Source organism: Pleurodeles waltl, chromosome 5, assembly GCF_031143425.1.
Source record: "Pleurodeles waltl isolate 20211129_DDA chromosome 5, aPleWal1.hap1.20221129, whole genome shotgun sequence".
NCBI classification, from domain to species: domain Eukaryota; kingdom Metazoa; phylum Chordata; class Amphibia; order Caudata; family Salamandridae; genus Pleurodeles; species Pleurodeles waltl.
In genome coordinates this window covers 174,746,185-174,771,726 of record NC_090444.1, presented here as the reverse complement: position 1 = coordinate 174,771,726, position 25,542 = coordinate 174,746,185, and positions in this window count along the sequence as shown.

Sequence of the window (25,542 nt, the reverse complement as noted above, 5' to 3'; positions counted from 1 at the left end):
GTACAAACAGTAGGAAAATAATTTGTCAGCTTCTAGAGTAATCCTCCCTTGCGTACTCATGCATTAGCGCTTTAGGACAGTGCTGTGTGCATGCTGGATAAAAACAACCAGCACAGATTGTCAATGTCAGTTGAGTGCTCCTCTTAAGGGGAACGGAACAGGGGAAATCACCAGGCTCCCACAGCACAGTCCAAGAGAAAGTTGTATTGTTTTTAAAAATATTTTTATTGGGTTTTACAATGCAGTTAACAATTACAATCCACAGTATTCATTAATATCATAAAGACATTAGTCATGGGACATAAACTGTTCGAATGTGGAAGAACACAAATCAGTAAATGAGTAGTGCCTATAAAGACTCACATGATGTGTAATGGGAATGTCAGCATCACTCTACTGCAATGTCGCAAACTCTGGATAGAACTCAGAACTGGGATGGAGGGAAGATGGGAGGAGGAGATGATGGCGGCAGGCCATTGCGGTCAAAAACAAAATATGTGCACAGGCTGACAGGTGTATAAAAATGTGTACACTGAGGGCCTCTCTTACAAGACTCTGGTACATCGGCTCTGATGCATTAGAGTTCTTGCGCTGCCCTATGACCCCCTAGCGATGCAATGGATGCGCTGTATTCACAATAAAAAGCTCGATGGTGCACATTTTTACAGATGCTTCAGAAATTCTGGGGCATCTGTGGCACTAAACTCATGCATTGCTGGACTAGCATCCAAAAAATGACACTATTCTAGCAATGCGAGGAAGGCTCCCATAGAGAAAAGCCCTGCATCATTTTAACACCTGCTCTGAGCAGGCGTTACAATTGTAACGCAGTGAAGTCACAGAATGACCATACATTACACCTGTCGCCAGCATAATGTGATGTAAGGCTTTACAACGTGACGCATTGGGCCCAATGTGTCAGTTTGTAAATGTGGAGCAGTGTAAAGCACTGCTTGCACCACATTGGATATCAAGAAAGATGCAACTGTGGTACAAAGGACTTGTAAATGAGGCCCTAAGTGAGAGAGGGCAGAAACAGTGGGTGAGAGCAAGTGTGAGGACCCCGAGCTTGTGTGTGATATGTGGTGCACGTGTAGGATGCATGCTCAGATCATGGGGGGAGATCATCATTCCCCACCTCCTTTAGGAAGTGCTTGCAGGAAAGATAGGTTGCTTGCATAAATGACAAACCTCCTCATAGCGAAGAGCGTCTTCTTCAGCTGTGCCCCATTTGCGAACTGCTCCATGCCATGCTGCTATCCGCAAAGCTGTAAGGAATCGCTATTGGGGAGTGAGCGCATGTTTGGCAAGAAGGAGGGCCAGGGCCACGAAGCGAGTGCGTATCTTTTGTTGTTCCCTGCACTTAAAAATGCCCAAGAAGCACGCCTCCCACGTGTGAGTATCAGGTAAGTCTGTGATTGCACGTAGGGTGGTGTGCATCGATTGCCAGTAACTCTGCAGAGCTACTTAGGACTACAACATATTCATGAGGTCCTCGTCGGGGGCTTCGCAACATGGACAGTTCACCTGTGCTCGAAGGAAATAGCGAATCAATTGGGCTGGGGTAAAATACGCTTTGTAGAGTACAAAGAATTGGATATTTTTAAAACAGAAATTATGGGAGAACAGTCAAGGAAATTCAAGCATCTGTTCCTATTCCTTGTCATGCAGCACTCTTCCAAAATAGTTCAGCCACTTTTAATGCAGCATAGTCAGAGGGGCCACCGCAAATTCGTGAATGGCTTTAGACAGCCCTGTGATAAGGTGACGGCAGTCACCTAGGGTAAGGATCGCTTGTAGTACTGGATGCATGGCGGTTCTTTCTTTGATATGTCCCAAAGGGTACAACATGTATTGCTAAGTTGTCTGTGCAAAGTGGGAATGACTGGGTGGGAGGTTGTTTTCCTCAGTCAACTGTTTGAGGAGAGGGTGGCCATCAAAGATGTCCCATAGCATGAGCAACAAGTGTTCCGTCTAAACCTGCATGTCTCGGGGGGGAGGAGGAACCTGGGAAGAGAGGGAGGCCAACTAGGGGTAACGCCCAAGCGTACACTGGGACCCCGCATGAGAGGCGATGTATTCGGACCATGCACATCTGAGCCACTGCTACCTGCAAGGCCCATGGGGAGTAGGGCAAAACCTTTGGAAGGATGAAGCCCTGCATTGTGAACACCAATATGAGCTCCTGTTCAGTACACGTCTCGCCCATGTAACTCCCAGCAGTTCATCAAGATAGCCATTGGAGCCATGCTGCTAGAAAACACGCCCCAAAGGAAGGGGCACCCAGTCCTCTACAGTTCACCGGGAAATGTAATTTCGCAAGGGCAATGCCACAGCATTTGGTGCCCCAGATGAGTGTGCATAAAAGGTTGTCAAGCTCTTTAAAAAAGAAATGTGGCTGGACAACTGGAAGGGTCATGAACTAATATAAAAGACGAGGTAAAAGGACCATCTTTGCTAATGCTATATTAACTATTGGACCCAGGGGCAGGGACTGCCAGACGTTCACTTGAGATCTGATGCATGCCAAAGCTGTGCCTACCAGAGGGGTGTGGTAGTGACGGATCCCTAGATGCTGAAGTGTTCACCCATGCCATCAAAGGCGAGTGTTGTCTAGGTGTACTACTTATGGTGGCTGATTGGGGCAGATCGGGTAAATGGACGATTTGACCCAGTTAATCCAAAGTCCCACGATGGAGTCAAACCCAATTAGGGTATCCCAGAGAGGAGAAAGGTTGGATGTTATGTCCCGCAAATATAAAAGTAGATTGTCTGCATATAATGATACATCTCGTGTTCTGTCCACACGGGGGATACCCGACTCATGGCCCTCCCAGTGCGATTGTATGGCCAGAGGCTCCATTACAAGTGCAAAGGAGAAAGCAGGTCCTCTGTGTGGTCCCATAGAACACTGGGAAGGAGACAGAGATGAGTCAGCCCAGATGTATCCGAAAGGTCCATTTGGTGTGGATTAGCCAGGTGTAAACAAGGAGCCTTGACCCAATTGTCATGCGGGCCAAGGCTGTAAAGAGATAATGGCATGTCAGCGTTCTCCAGATCGAACAGAGACAGGCTGCTTGTGGGAACCATCCAATGACTCAATCCTGCACATGAAAAAAAGACAACAGATGTTCCGGGAAATGCAGAGTCCTGGGACCTGGGGAAACAGAAGTAAAGAAGGAGATAAAAGCATACAGTTACATGTATCAAAAGTACCAACATCCAAGTAGTGCAGTGACACTCAGTGATAACATGCACACATGCTGTGAGTCAAGGTACTGTTTTGACTCTTCATAGACCCACCACTCAATGTGTAAATAATCTTATTGACTTAAAAACATGAAAGTCTAAATACAATGAGCTCAGTATTTTACCCTCTTATATTAGGGAATGGGACTCTTGGGATAATGCGAGCCAAGAGACTACCATAGCACTGAAATAAACTAATACTCAAAAGTGATAAGTGATGTTGGTCAGCCAAATCCCAGGCTTCCGTAAGGTCTGTGAAAAAAACAGAGGTGCCATCAGACATGATCTTGAGGTGGGCTGGAAACAGTAACAAGTATTGCTCTCCAATTTGGCAGACTCCACTTGACCTGTAAGAAGGAGGAGCGACGGTTCTGTACTTCTGAGGTGTATTCTGGAAACAACATGATTACTTTGTCCTCCACCTGGAGTAGACCAGCTGGTCTGGCAGGGAAGAGGATACTGTCACAGTGTAAGTGTAAGATCTTAGCCAGCAAGGGATCGGGATAGGTCCCAGGGGGGTAGGTGCTCAGCAGGGACACAGTGAGCCCTCACTAGGGAGAAGGAGGTGAGGTCCATTGGTAGGGTAAGGGACTTGAACGAGGTTTCCAGGTATGCAAGAGGGTTGTGACCTCCAATATCCTCTGGTAGCCCCAGGATGTGGATATTGCTCCTATGTGAGTGACCCTCTATGTCCTCCACCCTGTCCTCGAGGTGTTGGACACATTCTGGCAAATCTCAGATTGCAGAGCGGTTATCCGTCACCAGCGTTTATAGAGTTGCTAGTGTTCTCTCCCCATCTGAAACTTTATCTGAGTGTTTACAGTAGTCATCACACAGGAAGCTTAACTCAGCAGCTAAGAAGCTGAGTCTGGTCTCCGTGGTGGTCTGAGGCAAGTATTGGGGCTGTCTTCAAGCATGTACCACTCCCTTCATGCTCTGATATAAGCACCAATTGGGGGACTGAGGTTGAGCGAATCAGGAGTTCCCCAGCAGGGTCAGTGCAGGGAGCTGGTCATGGGGTAGGAGTTGCTCAGTGGGTCATAATAGTGATTGAAGCACCAGGGCTCAACATGGCTCCCAGAGCAAATGCAACCAAGACCCTGGGGAATGCCAAATGGAACAACTAAATTGGTGATGGCTTGCAAGAATCAGAAGCGCCTCTGGTTCTCACCTAGCTGTAGGCACAATTCGCGCACCTTGATCATGGTGCCGAGGTGGGGGGATGGAGGTTGAGAGGTGAGAAATCTACCTGTGCATGGCTCAAATACAGGGTCCTCTGGGCCAGTCTGTATGGAAAGAAGAAAACAGCAGTATACAGCCCCCCCCCTCCAGAGGAGGCCCGCCAGAGCACTCTTAGTTGCAGAGTAATCCAGAGCCCAAGGTAGGGGGAGGTTAATATGTAGTCATTGGTGAGGAAGAACAGAATCCAGCCCAGGGACCATCACAGGGAGAAAGTGCCCCCCCCAGCTCATGGCAGCTGGTGCGGAGCAGCGGGAGTAGTGCACTGAGGTGTTTAGGGCCTCACTGTATCAGAGCTTGAGGTGGAAGTTCCCTGCGTGCCTCGATTGTGGCACCACAGCAGGGGAGCTAAGTGTGAGTGCAGTATTTATTAAGGGGGAGACCTGTGTCGTCCCCCTAAGTGGCTCCTAGGGCCAGCACTCGAGGCAGCAGCTCACTTACATAGCGTGGGCCTTCCTCAGGGCTCCTGATGGCCCGCTGCAGCAGTATGTCTGATGGGTCACAAGGGGCTTGGAGTGAAGTCTACCCTGTACACTTCGATTGTGGAGCCAAAGCAGGGAAGCTAAGCACGGGTGTGGTAAGTCGTAAGGTGGGGCCTTGACCGGTCCTGCTGGGTGACCTACTGGGACGGCTCTCTCAGCGGCGGCTAATCGTGACAGCACGGGTCCTCCTCAGGATCTTAAGGGGGTTCGCCACAGTGAATTTTATGGCAGGGTTTCACTACCTCTGCCCCGGTGGGGGCGAGCCAGTCCAAGGCCCAGGGAAGGGGCCCCAAGGGCAGCTTCAAGCCCTCTAGGGGATGAACAAGAGCCTTTGCTCCATGGTGACTGATGATGCAGTCATCCAACAAAGTGCTGGGTGCCGTGAGGCCTGAGGACATGACCCGCTCAGGCGCTGTAGTGCAAACTCAAGAACACTGGAGGGGTAAAGTGCGGTATAGGGGGTCATCTGTATCCGCCGGCGGTCTGGATGCTGGGCCACCAACCTGGATTGTGCTCAATTGGCGGGCCGACAGAGAGTGCGAAAGACTCACATCCGCCATCTTGGTAAGCCTGGCCACAACCCTATCCAAGAGAAACTTTTGGCTAAAATTCTAAATCTCCAAGAGGCTGTGGCAATAATTGAAGGAACAAAACATAAATATTTGGATTTATGAAATTTAGAATGATCAGGGTGGTGATGTGAGATCACTTGTGATCAGAAGTTAAAGAATGTGTCTATCAAGCAGGTGGTGTGAACACCCTTCAGAGGCTTGGGCCAGAACAGATAATAAAAAGTCTCTTCAGGGGAAGGCTTCCATACAAACATAAACGTTACAGATGTGGTGGCATGGGGCACATATCCCACAGTTTGGGATGTTTTTGCCAAGAACTCAACCTGTAGGGTTTGTAAGAAATGGTCCATTATTTACACGCATGTTTGCAAAGGTGGGAAGGTCAAGAATGCTGTGTTAGTGACAGAGTGTACAAGAAGAATGGTTGTCAGTAAGAGACAATGGGGGTCATTACAACCCTGGCGGACGGTGTTAAAGCGGCGGTAAGACCGCCAACAGGCTGGAGGTCTTTTTTTCAGTATTATGACCATGGCGGTTTCCGCCATGGTCATCCGCCGCTTCTCCGTTCCGCCCGCTGGGCTGGAGACCTGGGTCTCCAGCCCGGCGGCCGTCACAATACTGCCGCCGGTATTTTGACCTGGCTTACCGCCGTGGATTTCCAGCGGTAGGAACCGCCGTGAAATCCATGGCGGTAAACACTATCAGTGCCAGGGAATTCCTTCCCTGGCACTGATAGGGGTCACCCCCACCCACACCCCGACTCCCTCCCCTACACCCCCCACCACTCCTGCCACCCCCCAAAGGTGGCAGGGCCCCCCACCCCCTCCCAACCCCAACGCCCAACATCACATAACTCACACAAACATGACACGCTCGCAGGCACCACCAACACACACACGCACACACACCGAAATACATGCCTACATCCACACACACAGTCAGACACGCACACCTATGTACAGACATACACGCACACATCCGTACAGACATACACACAGATATACACGCACTCATTCGCAAAACACGCAACACCCCCGCAAGCATACACGCACTCACACACCCCCTCTACATACACAGACGCACACCTCCATGCACGCACACAATACACAATGCCCCCCCACCCCTTCCCCTAACGGAAGATTGACTTACTTGTTCCGTCGATCCTCCGGGAGGGGACGGGAGCCATGGGGGCTGCTCCGCCGACACCACACCGCCAACAGAACACCACCGCGCCGAATCACAGGACGTGATTCGGGGGGCGGTGTTCTGTTGACGTGGCGGTGGAGGTGGAGCAACCTCCACTTCCCCGCCACCCGCCAGTATGGCTGTTGGCGGCTCTCCGTCCTAAAAAGGACGGAGAGCAGCCACCAGTCATAATACGCCGAGCGGCAAACCGCCACTACTGGCGGTCTTCCACACGGCGGTCCCTCGGCAGTCTTGTTAAAAGACCGCCGAGGTTGTAATGACCCCCAATGTGTTGAAGTTGTTGCGGAACCCGTAATGATGCCAGAGTTTGAAATAATGCTAAATGGTAGGTGGAATGTGGAGTTAGCAGACTCAAAATCGCCATATACCATGATGACTTCACTGTTAGTGTTGACTAGTCATCCCACTGCACTGAGTGGTCCCGGACAGCAGGTGAGGAAAGACGGAGACGAGCACAAGAGTAGCACAACATTGGTCACACAGAGTTGCACAAGCATTCCGCAGTGGTCCGAGGCAAGTATTAAGGTTGTCTTCGAGCATGTACCACTCCCCTCATGCTCCCATATAAACGCCATTCAGCGGGCTGAAGTTGAGGGAGTGAGGGGTTCCCCAGCAGGGTCAGTGCACGGCACTGGTCATTGGGTAGGAGTTGCTCAGAAGGTGATGGGGGCAAAAAATGGATGAGGATTTTCGGCAAAGATAAAATTCCACTAGCTCTATCTGATATACCTGGTGAGGTATACGGTGGGCATGGGTTATGTGGCAAAAAGAGGGAGGGAACAGTTTGCTGGGGTAGCATCACCAAGGTGCCATAGGCATCACAATGAAACCAAATGTTCCCAAACCATTTCTTTTGTTTGGCAATAGTGGTGAGAAAGTGGATATTTTTAAGAATTCCCTGAGATTTTCAAGAAGGAATTGGAGTTGTTGAATAATGTCGAGCACAAAATTGTGCTTAACAGCCATACTGTTCCAGTGTTGCACAAAGTGAGAAAGGTACCCAACTTAATGTTAAATCCACTGAGGATTAAATTGGAGAGCTAAGTACATTTTGAGTAATAGAAGAAAATGAGCCCTCTGAGTGTTTGGCACCAGTTGTTTTGGTGACCGAAGATGGAGGGAAGAGCTCCAGGGTGAATGTTGATTTTAAGATTTCTTAACAAGCAAATCCGGGCAGACCATCACCCATTATCTACTATTTAGGAAGCTATGACAGTACTTAGTGGTGTAAAGTTACTATGGGGGTTATTCTAACTTTGGAGGAGGTGTTAATCCGTCCCAAAAGTGACGGAAAAGTGACGGATTTACCACCAGCCGTATTACGAGTCCATTATATCCTATGGAACTCGTAATACGGCTGGTGGTATATCCGTCACTTTACCGTCACTTTTGGGACGGATTAACACTCCTCCAAAGTTAGAATAACCCCCTTAGTGTGATGTTCACTCCAATTAAAGTCCATTCTGTGGCTTTCCACAGGTTTACTGCTTTACTCACATTTATTCAGATTGACCAATAGGATATTGAGGTACTTTTCTCCCCATCCTTGTTGTCAAATTGTGGTTCAGCAATAAAGACGATAATCCTCTGGTAAAGACTAATGCAGCAGCTGTTTATTGAAGCACTTCAACCATATTGCTGCTTACTCTATATCCATTGTTACTTTAATCTAAACATTCCATTAGACACCTAACTTTCGAAGGATCAACAACGCATCTTCTAAATAAGGATACATTACCTCACATATACCACACCAGTGGTAGTGAAGAAGGGGAGGTCGAAATGTATAAGGCCTTTGGTTATTCATAAGGTGAAAAAGAATGTGGTTGTGTATGACTGCAGGGATGTGTGGAGAGTGAAATTAATTTCAGTCCCTTGCACTTCTTATGAAAGCCATATACTTGGAGGGTCTTCTGGCATTCTGGCTCCCTATGCCAAGACAATTGTGGTGGCAGGACTATGTGATGGACTGAAATTGATTATTCAGTTTTGTGTACTGTTGACTTTTTGTTTTCCCCAGTGCCACAATTTAACCCCATTCCTGTCCTCGACATGTGTCTTTTTTACTTGTATAATTAATTTTATTTATAATTATTGGTTAAATTATTATTGCGGGAGTACGATATGTTATGGTCACTTACATTAGCTGCGTTATCCTGCTGCTTGGAACATATGTCATCAGAAACCTTAGGGATGTCCTAGGTGTTCTGTACCAAGTTTCCAAGTTGGGTAGTTGGACTGAATGCTGCTTGATGTAGAGCTGGTGGTTTTACACACTCCTGCTTCTGTATCACATGTAATCTTCTTTGAACAAAAGTGTGTCTCTTGATGTTTTTTAGTGTCTCTTAAGGATTGATTTTAACAATTCACTCTCGAAATTTAGAGGTATTGTTGAACAGTGTTGTGAAGTCTGAGATGTCAAAGATATGCAGATTTTATTCTGAGGAAGACCAAGTTCGATTACTTTTATAAGTTAAACAGTTTTATTACTGAAACAGTTGAGAGTTACTTTAATTTTTGAACAAAGCAAGAACAATGCAAGTCTCATATATAAGTAATAATGAACAGCTGCAATGCAAAGTCAAAAGAACTGGTTTCTAAAAGAGAGAAAAAGAAAGGAGAGAAAGATAAGAAAGAAAAGAGATGAGACTGAGCAAGAGAAAAAAGAAGAATACGTGTAATGATTCAAATTGTAACAATATGAAGTATTTAAGTAGAATAAAAAAATATATCATATGCAGCAAACATTACATGGTAAAACATTAAGTACAATGAGAGAATAAAATTAACTGGAGTGAGGAGTAGCAATACTTGTAGTAATATGAGTCAGATAAGTGATAAGTGGCAACCATAACCACGTATATTTAACCAATAATTATAATGAGCTAAGGATGAATCTATCCAGCCTCTGGTGGTGACAAACTAAATACCTTTGAAGTGTGAAATCGTCTTTGGATTTCCAGGTGGAGGTAATAACATGAATGCTGACTGAAATTAGAAGATCTACAAATTTTCCAAGCAGTCTGTTAGAAGATCAAACATTATCCAGGCTCCCATAAATAGTACATTGTGCATATTGACCTGAGTAATAGCAGTAATTTAGTTCCAAACTGGAGACCAGATATGGGATAGAGCTTGACAAGTAAAATACATATGAAAATATGTTCCTTGGTGAGTTTTACAGTGTCTGTGAGTGTCTTGGTGTATACCTTTAGCCTTAAAAAGACAGACAGGAGTATAGACTGAGGGGGTAATTACAACTTTGGAGGAGGTGTTAATCCGTCCCAAAAGTGACTGTAAAGTGACGGATATACCACCAGCCGTATTACGAGTCCATTATATCCTATGGAACTCGTAATACGGCTGGTGGTATATCCGTCACTTTACTGTCACTTTTGGGACAGATTAACACCTCCTCCAAAGTTGTAATAACCCCCAAAGTCTGTTATAAACAAATAGAAAGTTTCAGCTTGACTAGCGGTACAAGCTGTGGAATGCATTTTGCTCCATATGCTTTCCCACAAAGAGGTAGGCCAAATAAAGTGTAAGTCAGATTGCCATAGTGTTTCAAATATTGTTTTGGCCCTGCCTAGGTCGGGTAATCTAAGCAAATTATTGACGGTAGCTGCCTTGGAGTGTACAGTCATTGACAGAGTGAGGAACAAAGCTTGAAAAAGAAGGAATTGAAGAGGTGTATTGTGTGAAGGCAGCCAGAACAGTTGTGTGATAAGGAATATGCCTTCTTTCATCTATGCTCTCCATCTTAAAGTCTGTTAGAAATGGGGTCTCTGGTTGGAAGTTTGCACTCTGTCCAAGCAGGGACCCTCACTCTAGTCAGGGCAATGGAGATACACACTTAAGATAACCCCTGCTCGCCCCCTTGGTAGCCTGGCACAAGCAGTCAGGCCTACATAAAAGGTAATGTGTAAAGTATTTGTACCAACACACAGTAACACAGTAAAAACACTACAAATTGGACACCACAACAGTTTAGAAAAATAGGCAATATTTATGTAAATCAAACATGACCAAAACGACAAAAATCCAACATAAACAAGTCAAGATATGAATTTTCAAAATAATAGAATATTGCTCCATAGAAAACAATGGAAACGTTGTTGCTACACAAAATACCTGGTTTGCATCAAAAATAAAAGCCACACAGGTGAGCGTGCGTCGGAAAAGTCAGAGATGCATCGATTCCTTGCTCGCAAGTGAGGCCATACATCATTTCTTCTCCAGTCGGGTAGGTGATGTGTCGTTTTTCTCTCCCACTAGAGAGCGATACATCAGTTTCCGGATGGGTCACCTCGGATCCGCGCATGTTCACATTGATTTTGACGCCCAGCAATGATGCATATGAAATCTGTCCGCACAGAGATGGAAAACCGCACTGTGTGGGGTTTGCATCGTTTTCAGAAGCCGCAAGCGAGTGTTGCTTAATTTCTCAATGTGCAAGTGATGCATCGATTACTCCGCCACGATGCAGGTGGTGCATCGATTTCAGCTGCAAGGAGGGTGGCACGTCGTTTTGACAGACGCATTGCAGGTGGCGTGTCGAAATGTTCCCACACGGCCTCTTGTGTGTGGATTTCAGTCCTTGTTCTACCAGCTTCACCTTTCAAGAGCCAAGGGGCACTTGGCAGGGCAGGAGTCTCAGCAGAGTCCAGATGCTGGCAGAGGAACTCTTTGGTGGCTCTGAGACTTCAAAACAGGAGGCAAGCTCAGTTGCAGCCCTTGGAGACACTTCACAATCAGGAATATACCACAAAGTCCAGTCTTTGTCCTCTCTCAGGCAGAAGCAGCAACTGCAGTCCAATCAAGCAAAGCACAGTCGCAGGCAAAGGGGCAGTACTCCTCCTCCAGCTCTTCAGCTCTTCTCCTTGGCAGAGGTTCCTCTTGGTTCCAGAAGTAATCTAAAAATCTGTGGGTTTGGGTTCACTACTTGGCAAACTTCAAAGGAAAGTCTCTGCTGTTCACAAGATACTGCCTTGCCCAGGCCTGGCTCGAGACTCACACCAGGGGGTTAGAGACTGCACTGTGTGAGGGCAGGCACAGCCCTTTCAGGTGTAAGTGATCACTCCTCCCTCCACTCTAGCCCAGATGGCCCATCAGCATATGCAGGCTACACCCCAGATCTCTTTGTGTCACTGTCTAGTGGTGATTCACAAACAGCCCAACTGACAGTCTAACCCAGATAGGGAATACACAAGCAGGCAGAGTCACAGAATGGTTTGAGCAAGAAAATGCCCACTTTCTAAAAGTGCCATTTTCAAAAAGAGAATTTAAAAAACAACTTTACCAAAAGATGTATTTTTAAATTGTGAGTTCAGAGACCCCAAACGCCAGATCTCCATCTGCTCCCAAAGGGAAACTGCACATAAAAGTTATTTAAAAGCAGCCCCCATGTTAACCTATGAGAGAGATAGGCCTTGCAACAGCAAAAAAACGAATTTGGCAGTATTTCACTGTTAGGACACGTAAAACACATCATTTCATGCCCCACCTTTATTATACACTGCAACCTGCCCATGGGGTTACTTAGGGCCTACATTAGGGGTGCCTTACATGTATTAAAAGGGAAGCTTTTGGCCTGGCAAGTCGAATTGGCAGGTTAAAACTGCACAGACAGACACTGCAGTGGCAGGTCTGAGCTATGTTTACAGGGCTACTCATGTGGGTAGCACAATCAGTGCTGCAGGCCCACTAGTAGCATTTGATTTACAGGCCCTCGGCACCTCTAGTGCACTTTGCTAGGGACTTACTAGTAAACCAAATATGCCAATCATGGAAAAGCCAATTACACATACATTTTACACAGGAAGTAATTGCACTTTAGCACTAGTCAGCAGTGGTAAAGTGCTCAAACTAACAAAACCAGCAACAACAGAGTCCAGCACACAGTCAAAACATGGGAAGCAGAGGCAAAAAGACAGGGGAGACTACACCAAGGATGCAAAGTCTAACACAGTCTTTCCATCTCCTTTTGTACCATGGCTGAGAGCTCAATATACTGGATATGCATGGGGTGTGGGAACTTGTTTAAGGTAGATAACTCGGACAAAGGAATAAATGAGCTAGAATGGAACAATTATGAGATAAGGAATAAGCCCTTGTTCATCCATGCTTTCCATCTTAAAGTCTTTTCATTTAGTTAGAGGCAAGTATTATGCCAAATAGAACTGTTCAAAACCTTATTAGTTGGGGACAGATGGGAAAAGAGAAAGGGTTTAAATAAGGTGCAAGCATGTGAGAAATTGGCAGGCAATCAAAACTTAGGAGGGTTGGACATGAAAAGAATATGTGTGTGAGAAAAGGGTGATAACATGGCTTTTTCCAAAGGGAACCATAGTTTATGAGGAGTGTCGAGAGATTGGGACAGATAACAGAGTATTTTGCCTAATACCAAAACCCCTGTGATAGGTAATAAAGTCATGGAACTTAACACAGCCTGAACTGTTAGGAAGTTTTAATTTTTGCAAAGAGATTCAAGATGTTGTACCATTCCCTAAAAGGTTAGAAAGACGTTGTCAATAGAACAAAAAAATACTTTAGAGATCTGAATCGGTAACATCATGAGAAAGAAATTAATAATTAATCGTGTCTAGACGACCCCACCATAAAAGGCATAGAGGAGACCATTTCTGAGAAAAGTGATAAAGTTTAGGTGTGAGAAATTCTGAGTTGGTTTTCAAAGTATCCTTGACAGATGTACAATACCAAGTTCCAAACATTTAATTTTGGTGGATTCCAAGCTAATCCTACCTCAATAAGGGATTCTTTGATGCAGTGTTTATTAGTGACATTACTTCTGATTTATCAACGTTTATTTTGTAGCCCGAGCCATCCGAATAAAGAGTACGTTCATGAATTAAAACAGGGAGAGAATGTTCTGGATGTGACATAACACGAAGATTCATAAGCAGTGAACTTTATGTGAATTTCCTTGATTTTGAACTGGGAAAAATTGTCTTTCGTCCTTAATTGATGGAGGAAGGGTTCAAGACTAAAATCAAAAGTAAGGGAGACAAAGGGCAGTCCCATGTAGTTCCTCTATTAAGAAAGAAATAAGGCCATTGTATACCATTAACTATAACAAATGGATGTGGTGAGTAATATAGCAGAGAGATCAGTTGTAGGAAATAAGGACCACAGCATTGCCATTGCTAAGCTTTCATTCAAAATCAACACATTGTTGCATTCTGTGCATCTGTTAAAAAAATGTGCGGGACAGCCCCCTGCCTTATATTCATTCTTCTCAGCTTCCAAAAAGGTGGGAGGGGGTTCCAATTAGTTCCAGGAATGTCCCCTTCTCCTCCAACACTGGCTCCACTCTGGCTTCAACACTGGCTCCAGACATCAGTAGGGGGTAAACGAGCCCTTTGTGTGAGGCCAGGACACAGCTTTACAGGTTCTTGGGTGCCCCGAATCTACCTCCTCCAGCCCAGGAAGACCACTCAGTATGCAGATGTACTCCTGTTACACCTCCACCCTCCCTGTGTATTGGCTGTCTGAAAAGTACGCACAAAGCCCAGCTGTCACTCTACCCCGGACGTGGATTGGAGTCAAGCTGTGAAAGCACCAGAGTTATAAGAACAGAGAAATGCCCACATTCTAAAAGTGGCATTTCTACAATAGTAATAAAAAAAATCAACCTACACCAGTAAGCAGCATTTCTCACTACCATTCCAACCATACCAAACATGCCTACACCGCCCCTCATAGATCTGAGGATACTACTTAGACATATGAAAGGGCATTTCCAATGCAATCCTATAAAAGAGGCAGTACTCAGAGCAGTAAGAAACCAAGTAGGCGGTTTGTTACTAGTAGGACAGACAACACAACAAGGCACATGTCCTAGCCCGTGGTGGCTGGTGACATTTGGAAGTGGTGGGGTATAAAAGTTTGAGATGAGTGCCCGGTGACAAATGAGCAGAGCGAGCGAGCACCATTGTCACAAGGAGGGTTTGTGGGAAGGTTCTCCCCAGAGAAACGTTTGTAAAAATAGTGGGCAAATGGTGAATTTTCAAGCATATTTGAGAATGCAAAGAGCTTAATGAAGCAATTGTTTAAGTGTTGTTTTCTCAGATTTCTTAATTTATTGATATACCTTTACAAATGAATTCTACTGAAGAAATAGGTTATTGAGATTTGTCGGACTCGACATAATGAAACAGCAAGAAATAAACATTAAAATGTAGCAGGGCACCCTGCAAGGCAATGTAAGACTCATTTAGGAGGATAAAGAAATATGATCACATTACCCCCATCCTGATGATGGAAGTCCTTTTGCTTCCCTAGCTGGTCCACTACATCATCAAATCCAGCTGCATCAGTAATAAACATTGCATTTTGGACTGTGTTTGTCTGTGCTGTTCAGAAGGGACGAGCGGCCCAGTGAAGGGGGCCTGAGCAGCCTTTCTGGAGGCAGATGGGCCTCTATTACCGCCCTTTGAACAATGATGTGAGGGTGGTCAAAGCAATGGCTTATGCCATTTATCCAGCAGCTGTTAAACAGTGATCTGGCCAGTGGCAGGTCTGCCTGATGTTTCCACATAAATGTGTGCTGGGGGTAGGTGGGCGTTTTGGTTACGGGCTAGCTCTGCAGAAGATCTTCAAGGTGCACTCACACAACCTCCTTCTGAGCCTTTCTACTCAATATTCATTTGAATAAGAGCAATATCAACTCTCTAAAATGTCAAACGTGTGCTAAGTAAACACGCATTATTGTTCTAACTAACATTAATTGGGCTGTCAGTTCTTTGGGCTTCACATATTTTCTGCTATAACTACACGAGATAAAGTGGCACTCAAAATGTCACGCATGAGGATGCGGATGTCACTCATAGGCACGCCCAGACATATAAATGTCACACATATGCATACTGAAAACTTGGCAGCTATGCTTGACCTTGATTAAAGGCCCGGGTGTTAAGGTAGAGCCTTTGAATCAAGCTCAGACTCTCCGAATTCAATGATTTCTCTATGAAAAGGACACAAAGGGGGTCATTCTGACCCTGGCGGTCATGGACGCCAGGGCCAACGACCGCGGAAGCACCGCCAACAGGCTGGCGGTGCTTCCGGGGGCATTCTGACCGCGGCGGTAAAGCCGCAGTCAGAAAAGGGAAGCCAGCGGTTTCCCGCCGGCTTCCCGCTGCCCCAGGGAATCCTCCACGGCGGCGGTGCAAGCAGCGCCGCCATGGGGATTCCGACCCCCTTCCCGCCAGCCTGGTTCTGGCGGTTCTCACCGCCAGAACCTGGCTGGCGGGAACGGGTGTCGTGGGGCCCCACATTGATTTTCAGTGTCTGCGTGGCAGACACTGAAAATCGCGACGGGTGCAACTGCACCCGTCGCACACCAGCAACTCCGCCGGCTCCATTCGGAGCCGGCTTCCTCGTTGCTGGTGCTTTCCCGCTGGGTGGGCGGGCGGCCTTTTGGCGGTCGCCCGCCAGCCCAGCGGGAAAGTCAGAATGACCGCCGCAGTCTTTTGACAGCGGTACGGTCTTCTGGCGGTTCCCGCCAGGCCGGCGGCTTCCGCCGCCGGCGGGGGTCAGAATGACCCCCAAAATTCTGCAGGAAAGACTGAACAGCCATGTTTCTTTAGACGAACTGCATTAGAGAAGGCTGCCCTCTAGAATACAGGGATTACATATATATTCCCCTCGATCCTTTGTCCTTTCAGCGCCATCTTCCCATGACATCATTTATTTTTTTAACCCTGGAGTGCAGGATCTTTTCGTCACATAAAACTTACAACAGCTTTAATTCATTGAAAGATCACGCTCTCGTCCGAGTACCGCCTACATACAGCGATTGAAGCTTCATCAAGGCTCGTTTTCTCTCATTAAACCACAGGTCTGTGAAGGAGCTGATTGGGTTGAGCCTCAACCGCAGAGCTCTTTGCGAAGCTGCATGTCACACGTTTGACTCTTGATCCGGCCTACTCAGCTTCTCATCTTTGCAAAGTCAATATAGTGATTATTAAGTTTGACAAGCATAACACCTAACTGCCAACAACAGCCAGTTCAATGGGAGGTGCACCTAGATGAAGAAAACGCCCACGCTATGGTGGAAGGCGCTATACAAATGTAACAACAGTGGCAAGCAGTATTCTGCATCATGCATTCATTGTGTCATCGTGTTGTCCCCACAATTTTAACATACGTACATTCAGTGCTTTAAATGGAAAAATAGAAGTGCAGGTACTCTGTAATAGAGTACCTGCTTGTTTCTGAGAAGTGCCGGTTCTCTCCAATTAAAAGTATTACGTTTTTCTTGAGATATGCCAGTACTCTCCCTCTCAAAATAAAAAAGTGCTGGTACTCAGTACCGGAGAGTACCGGCCCATTTAAAGCACTGTACATTTCAATAAGTGTAAAACCGTTTTTACATTTCTGCACAAAAACTATGATTTGACCCTTACTTATTTAGGCAAGGTCAGATGCATACAAAAGTGAGCCGGAGAAATTACCACACATTTAACATTTTGGTCAGCCAACAACTGGCACGCAGTTAGTTAACAATGGTTAGGAGTTGTGTTGGTAACATTGGCAGCGCTGTCACGGGCAATGGATGGTGCAAGCTGCCTTGGCCCCTGCCTAGGACCCTAACACATCATTTTTTTAAGCACTGGAACTAGGGCGCTTAAAAATCACACACGCACCTAAGCACTATTCAACTCCTTCCTTGCTGGTGAGGAAACATACCATGTACATTTTGGGGATTGAGCTTGTGCCCTATAATAACGACCATATACATATTCTTTGATAATAGATGGTGTGTGTGTAAAGTAAAGCACATTTGCACAAACCTCTAGGGGTAAGTCGGACCCTGGTTTGTGCTTGTGTGAGGTGCATTGTCCTTAGGGAAGAGTGTGAATGCCGGCCTGGTGCCCCTGGTCCCACGGGCTTTTGACGCACCCCTGGCACTGCTGGAGGGCTTTTGTGAGTGTGGTGTAGAGCCCCTGGTATGACACATAAAGGGGGCCCGGGAAAGGTCCTAGGCGCCCTCACTGCACAAGGCACCATTGGTATCATGAGGTATACTGGGGCACAGTGCAGAGGCAGGCATGGGGGCATGTGGAGCTCACAAAGGGCTGGGCTGTGGTGACCAGACCGTTTATCTCAGCTCCATCGACTGGACCAACTGATCTGGTCATAAGTCAGGGGGCAAGTCCAGATGAGGGCACCTAGGGTCATGGGGGTCAGCACATGGATCAGGCGAACGTGCCAGTATGTTAAAAAGACCACCAGAGCAGCTGAATGCACTCGGAAGGTTCCAGAGACAGGGCTGTTGGAGTAACTAAAAGTTCAAAGACTCACCATATGCTCCCTCTCAGTACAGAACATTCGTACTGATCCTGACTTTGCCTCCAGGCGTGCCTGGAGCATGGAAGTTGTAACCTGACCTCAGCTCCCTCCAGTCCCAGTCCCACCTGCAATTCCTGAGCCAATTAGTACGGTGTTCCCTTGGTGTTTATGTTAGGAAACAGCATGAGAGGAGCGCGAGGATTGGCTCAGTCAGGCGCTGCCTATGCTCATTTTGAGCCTTGCAGGCTGTGGCAACAATCTTGCAAGCTCCTGCATTGCAGAGGTAGGTGAGGGCTCAAGTGCGCATGTCGGGCTGGTCAGAGCAAGGCACCCGTACAGCCCAACATGCGCACTTCAGCCTAAGGAGGCCCGGCAGCTTTCAGTCATTAAGCAGGATGGGAGGCTCTGTCCCCTCCCCCAAACCCCTCACTTCCAGGCCTCAATCACTCGTAACTTTCCGTGGGCCATGCTGCGCACTGCAGCTAATAAAATGGGAATCAAAATTAAGTCATAAACATTTGGGGCAACAAAACAAACAGGGGGTGACGCCCCCCACGCCCAAATAAAGAAACCGCCGCTGGTTCCTACCTCTTACCTACACAGCACCCTGCTCATAGGTCTAGCCAGGGCCTACCTTAGGGGTGAAATATTTACTAAAAGGTGAGTTCCAGACCTGACAAGTACATTTAGATGCCAGGTTCCTGTGCCAGTAAACTGCGCACACAGGCCCTGCTGTGGCAGGACTGAGAGAGGTTTGAAAGGCTACTTCTCTGGGTGGTGCAAGCTGCACTGCAGGACCACTGGTAGCATTTAATTTACAGGCCCTACGTAGAAGGGATACCACTGTACAAGGGACTTACAGGTAAATTAAATAAGCCAATCAGGTGTAAGCCAATCATACCAAGTTTAGAAGGTGACATTTCATGCGGGCTAAATGAGACAGTACTCGCTGATGTTTTATTGTTTTTTCAGTCTATTAACATTCCAAGTTACAGTTGCATAACAAGTTGAAAAAAGGTTGCATCATAGGACTTTGAAAAAATGCATTTAAAGAGGGAAAGAGAAGGAAAAAGGAGAACAGAAAAGAAGGAAAAACAGAAAGGTGGAAGAAATCCTCCAGAAAATTGACAAGAGTCAGTGAGGCATTCCATGGGCTGACATCCATGAATGCTGACAGATCAAGAAGAGGGGAAGATCACCCCAAGGAGTGAGGAAACTATGGACCACCTGAGGGAGAGGGATGCATCGCAACTCCAATGAAGAGACAAAGAGAACAAAGCAGACAAACAAACAAAAGAGCAGATCTAATAGAAAACGTATGAGGAATAAAGGTCCTGTGAAGAGAGTGAGAGCACAACAGTGACAAAAACATGGGATTAAACAAGAACACAAGACATACCAATTAGTACAAAGAAAAGGCTGTTCAGGATGGTGAACAGTACATGGTAGAGAGGAACAAGATGAGGAATCCGCATAAGGTACAGATTTATAAGAAAATGGGAGGGAAGGAAGAAGAAAATCCATTAAACAAATATACAACAATCTCCTAAAAGCCAGGCTAAGCCAGGCTCCTGAAATAGAAAAAAAGCATTAAGAAGCAAATTGTACATAATGCAAGAGATCATGTACTAGCATGCAGTTCTAAGCCAATAACCTCTGCTTTGTGGTGGTTAATGAAGATTCGCAGGGCTGCAGGATCGTCAAAGGAATGGCATTTGTCATTGAAGGTGAGTTTAAAGATGTACGGAAGAAGTAACCCATATCTGATGTTCATAGATCTCAACTGAGGATGCATAGCCAGGAAATGCTTCCATTGTGCCCTGTAGCAGGGAAGACATCCTGTGTGAAGAACACCTTATTGGCAGACCACTGACGATTTCCTACTTGTTTTGCTATTGTGAAGAATTGCATTAGTTCGATGAATTATAGAAAAAGGATAATAATTCCTCTGGGATGGGTATTTGAGGACGTGGAAGCCCTAAGATCGAGACAGTGAGCTGGCTGAATATATAGAGAGAAGGCATAGTTGCTAAATGTAAAATCATAGGAATTGCTGTTTCCATGAAAGAAACATGTGAGATACTTTTGAGCTTTCTGGAACACCAAAGAATCTGAGGTTGTTCCTCCTGTTCCTATTTTCCAAAGTTTCTGTCAGTCTTTTAAGCTGAGCAATGTCCTTAACAATTTGAGACATAGCAGGAGTGGAGCCTTCTATTTTTGCTGAGCTATTATTCAGGCATGGTGATCCTCTGGTCAGAGGGACGACATTTTGTCCTCAGTTTGTTGTATTGAGGTGCTAGTGTCAACAATAAATGGCTCAAGAGCTCAAATGTCTTCTCCAACATCCCCCAATATCAATGAGGAGGTGACTTAGAGCGTGAATCCAGATTTTTCTTAGGCCGCTTGAGAGATGTAGAATTAGTAGGTTTATTTGAGATGGCTCCAGCAGTCTGAGTAGTAGGCAAACACTCCCTCCCATGTTCCAAATACCTTCATGAGATCTGAGGAGGCAGTATTAATAAGGACCAACAGGGACAGCTGAAAACAGATATTGTTTGCAAATTTAAAAGGAGAAAGTGATTTACTGTCACCTTGCAACTTGCGAGATCTCCCCATGCAAAGGTATGAAATTAAGATGGTGAAGTGAAGGGAAAACCAGCAGCACGGCCCTGACCATGAAGGTATGATGCAATTTAGATGGAAAAAAAAAATCAACAACGAAGTCTGTGCTACATACAGTTGTAGAAGTAGAAATTCTAACTTTACACAACAGGCAGAAGCATAGTACAATCAATCAACCATAGCATTTGTAAAGTGCACTACTCACTTGTGAGGGTCTCAAGGCGCTGAAGGGGGGTGGGAAGGGGTGCTGCTACTGCTCGAACAGCCATGTCCTGAGGTGTCTCCTGAAAGTTAGCAGGTCCTGCGTCTGTCGCAGGTGGATAGGAAGAGTGTTCCACATCTTGGCGGCGAGGTGGGAGAACGATCTGCCACCGGCGGTTCTTCTATAGATGGGTGGAATGGTGGTGACAGCAAGGTCAGCGGAGCGAAGCTGTCAGGTCAGGTGTAGAAGGAGAGCCCTCTGTTAAGGTATTCTGGTCCAGTGTTGTGCAGTGCTTTGTGAGAGTGGGTGAGGAAATTGAACGTGATTCTCTTATTGACAGGGAGCCAGTGCAGATCTCTCAGGTGTGCTGTGATGTGGCTGTGGCGGGGGATGTCCAGGATGAGGCGTGTGGAGGCGTTCTGTATGCGTTGCAGTCTTTTCTGGAGCTTGGCCGTGGTTCCTGCGTAGAGGGCATTGCCGTAGTCCAGTCTGCTGCTTACGAGGGCTTGGGAGACCGTCCTTCTGGTTCCAGTGGAGATCCATTGGTAGATATTCCGAAGCATGCAAAGGGTGTTGAAGCAGGAGGAGGAGCCAGCGTTGTCTTGCTGGGTAATTGATAACGATGAGTCCAGGATGAACCCAAGGTTGTGTGCGTGGTTGGTGGGTGTCGGTGCGGTTCCCAGTGTGGCAGGCCACCAGGAGTCGTCCCAGGCGGAGGGTGTGGAGCCAAGGATAAGGATCTCAGTTTTGTGAGAATTCAGTTTCAGGGAGCTCTTCTTCATCCATTCGGCGATGGCCTTCATTCCTTCGTGGAAGTTGGTTTTGGCGGTGGCGGGGTCCTTGGCAAGGGAGAAGATCAGCTGGGTGTTATCGGCATATGAGACGATGTTGAGGTTGTGTGATCGGACAAATAAATAAAGTGAGGCAATCACATATTCAGGCAGCAAGATTAGAACTGCATTGTGAGATAAAGAGAATGCCACTTATAATCTGCCTGAGGCCAGGGAACTTAAGGGGACAGACAAATAAGCATGTACCAGAAGTACCAATTTAAAATACAATTAGGAATCCAATCATGGGAGGAAGACGGTGGCTGCTGGGATGCTCTTTAGCGCGGGAGCCTGTGTCTATGCCAGAAATGCTAAAGGGGAGATAGCAAACAGCCGTCCGTGTGGCACCCAAACTCTGATGGCACCAACAACAAAGTATTCAGATATAGAAAGGCATAGTCTCCCTTATTCCCATCCTAATGCCGGTGTCGCTCAGGGGCTTCAAAGAGCAGTGGCCATTTCATGCAGCGTCCAGCCACACCCCCAATTTTGATTACTTTTGGCCATACTAAAAGTCACAGACCCTTGCTTCACATCCCTTGTTATCACCAGAAAATAAACAAAGCAGCCTGTGGTATAAACAATTACTCCATTAAATCAGGAAATAATCAAAGCAGCCACTGTTCTAAATAATTACCTGGGTGTAAAGTCAACAGTGGAATTATCCCTGTGCCTGAGTGAAATGCTGTAGGGGGATCAAGTTACTTTAAAACACAAGTAGGCAATAACATGAAGAGAGCAACCACTTGATAACATGCCTTCCATTTGGAAATACAAATCAATGATGTTGACAGATTTTGTGTACCCTGAGAAAATGTGGAAAAAAAACACATTGAACTGGGAAGGACAACTTTGAGGGCCTCTTCTTCTGCAGTATCTATGATAATCTGCAATCATTGATCGACGTTGGCACCCAAAAGTCATCATACATAACTCAGTTACCTTACACTCATGCATTCATTCATCTACCCACTGACTTATTCTTACATTCACCCACTTACACAACCACAATAACACATCTACACAAACTCAACAACATCTGCAGGACAATTTAAAAGAAGTAAAAATGCTGCCGCCTAAAAATGATGGCCATTTGTTGCAATAACAAATTAAATTAAACGTATCAGACAGCGGTTCTCTCACAATGATATTGTAAATAGAATATGACATGATTGTTTTGAAGTTCCAAAACTGCTGTCATAATTGGAAATAATATCTTGGAATGGTAAATCAATGATCCACTGTGACACTACACTATAACATTTGGTGATGTCACCTAGCTTAGTTCAATACACTGCAGATTAGACAAGCAACACATAAGCAGTCCATTAGCACTGTCTAGAAAACTCCAGTATGCCCTTTAAAATAACTAGATAGATAGATAGATAGATAGATAGATAGATAGATAGATAGATAGATAGATAGATAGATAGATAGATAAGAAATAAATGAAAGGGGAACTATAAAAAGGAGAAAACGAAAAACTGAAGGACTGGCGCACCAGCACTGTCGCTGAAGCACACACATTTGCAGGTAAAGAGGTAATTGTGCTCATGTGATCATGCAACTGCTGTCACTCAAAAGGCAAGAGAACCAATGGTTAAAGTGGGCTGACCCATTGCTCCGTGCTGTATGTTGTCATGCATGGAAATAGAGTGTAACTGAAATTCACACAAACCAATGGTAGAAGCAAGCTGACCCAAAGTTCCTCAATGAATGTTTGTTGTGAAGGTGTGTAGAGATATAGATATATATATACATATAGATATAGACATAATGTTTCAGTACTTACAAGATCCAGGCAGACAACTCTGCCTATCAGGCCTTCCATTAAGATTCTAGCAAGAACTATTACAGCGCAAGTCTAACCCTAGCGTTTGTGATGAGGTAATCAACACATACATAAAAAGTATTCTGTGTGAGATTTCATGTAACAAGATACATGGCTGCATCTTTTAACACTGTGTAGTAACAATCCACACTGAAAAGCATTCTGTGCATTTCATAATAACTAAATCAGTCCTACTGCCTTTGGTGTAAACTTTCATAATAAGCAGATGGGACCTGTGGCACCTAAAATAACTTGTCTCTAGAGTCTTTATCATTGGCTTGTCGCCATAACCCACTCAGACCTACTGTATTGAGTATATCTTTTCCCACAAGACAACCATTAGGTTTAATGTAACAAAATTACAAATATGTTTTAAAGTTGCAATTCTTAAAATCGATATATAACCCCTCCTAAGAAGGCCTAACAAAGATTTTTATACTGCAAATCGTTTTGTTGGAGTGGGTCACCCAAAGCAACCACACAGAAAATATGTTGTACCTTTAAATTCCATTCACATAAATCCAGGCAGGTGCTTGCCTGAGCACTTTTCCAGGCAACCTTCAGCCCTGAAACAAATAATACAATGTATCACACCATGAAATAAATATAGGCAAAACTCCCCACCAACCATGCACTTCTACAATGTAATTAGTCACACGTGACCCTTAAAAACAGTTGAATTTGACCGTAAATAAACAGTAACAATTTCACACATAGAAAAAACAGACCCACCCCACTTTGACTCAAGACAAGGTAACAATTGCACACAGCCTTGCAAGCAGGAGCCTGTGTGAAAGTGATCTAAAGGAGGACAGAGCTTGCCACCGAGAGTAATGGCAGCTCCTCTTTGAGGCTCGACGGAAGGGAGTTGTTATATGCTTATTGAACTTTACTGACAGACATGAAATGCTATATTTCTATTTGGCACGCAATATTTCTCATGGAATACTGACTTCATTTGTTTGCAACTCCACAACCGGAGGGAAAACAAGCATTTGCAATGCAATTGGTCTCGCATTTGCTCGAGTTAGAGCTATTAGTGTTGTAAATTCCTAACTGGACTTTTCTTGCCACTTAAATTGAAAATGAAAAGTAAAACAGTTGACATAAGCGGGCCGAATGAAAGCGTCACAGCCGCCATGAGCATGAGCGTGAAGGAGAGACACAAAAGGAAAAAGGAGGTTGCCTGCAGTCAAACGTATGCAATTATCAATGTAACAGGGTCGGTATTCAAGGCGTTAACAAAACCGTCCCAAGGAAGGACAAAGGTAAAGCATTTGCCAATGCTAACAAAGGATTTTTGAAAGGCAAGCCCATGAATGCCTGATAGTGATGGGCGTGCGGTGGGCGTTTAAACTCACCAGTAGCATCACCCTAAATAGAAGTTAACAGTTAACCTGAACATAACACGTTGATCGCACCTCTAGAGCAAACTCGCTTTCCTCAGGTCTATTCGCGATGACCTCCTGCAATTCCTGTTTTGCTTTTCTTTGCATTCTGAGTCATTAATTTGTCAGTGGAATAGAAAGAAATAGGAAGGCTAGAATACTGTTTACTCTCACATAACAAACCCCGAGATTGGTCTTACATGACCGTTTTTCTTTCGGAAGCGTACCGTGGAAGTGATCAGGGTCGGGTGTGAAATCTGTTCCCACAGAGTCCAATACAGTTGAAGAACTTTTGTGTATCAGAAATAGGCGTTGGAGGTCCGGGTTGTGTTATGTGTTTGTTCTTGTTGCGTTCTTCAGAACGAAAGCGTCTAAGCATTCTGGAGACAACAGTTATTTCTGCTTCTCCGGAGTGGCTGGGCGCTAGGTAGCGTTAAGAAATAAAGTTGTGTTGTTAACTTACCTTTGCCGTGGACTCTATATCTTGCCTTCACATCAGTTTTGGCGACGAAGGTTTGACGCGACCTAGGTCAGCCCTGGATCCTGTTCCTGCCGCCTGTCGCTCTGGATCCTGTTCCTGCCACCTGCCATTGAACCCACCATTCGCT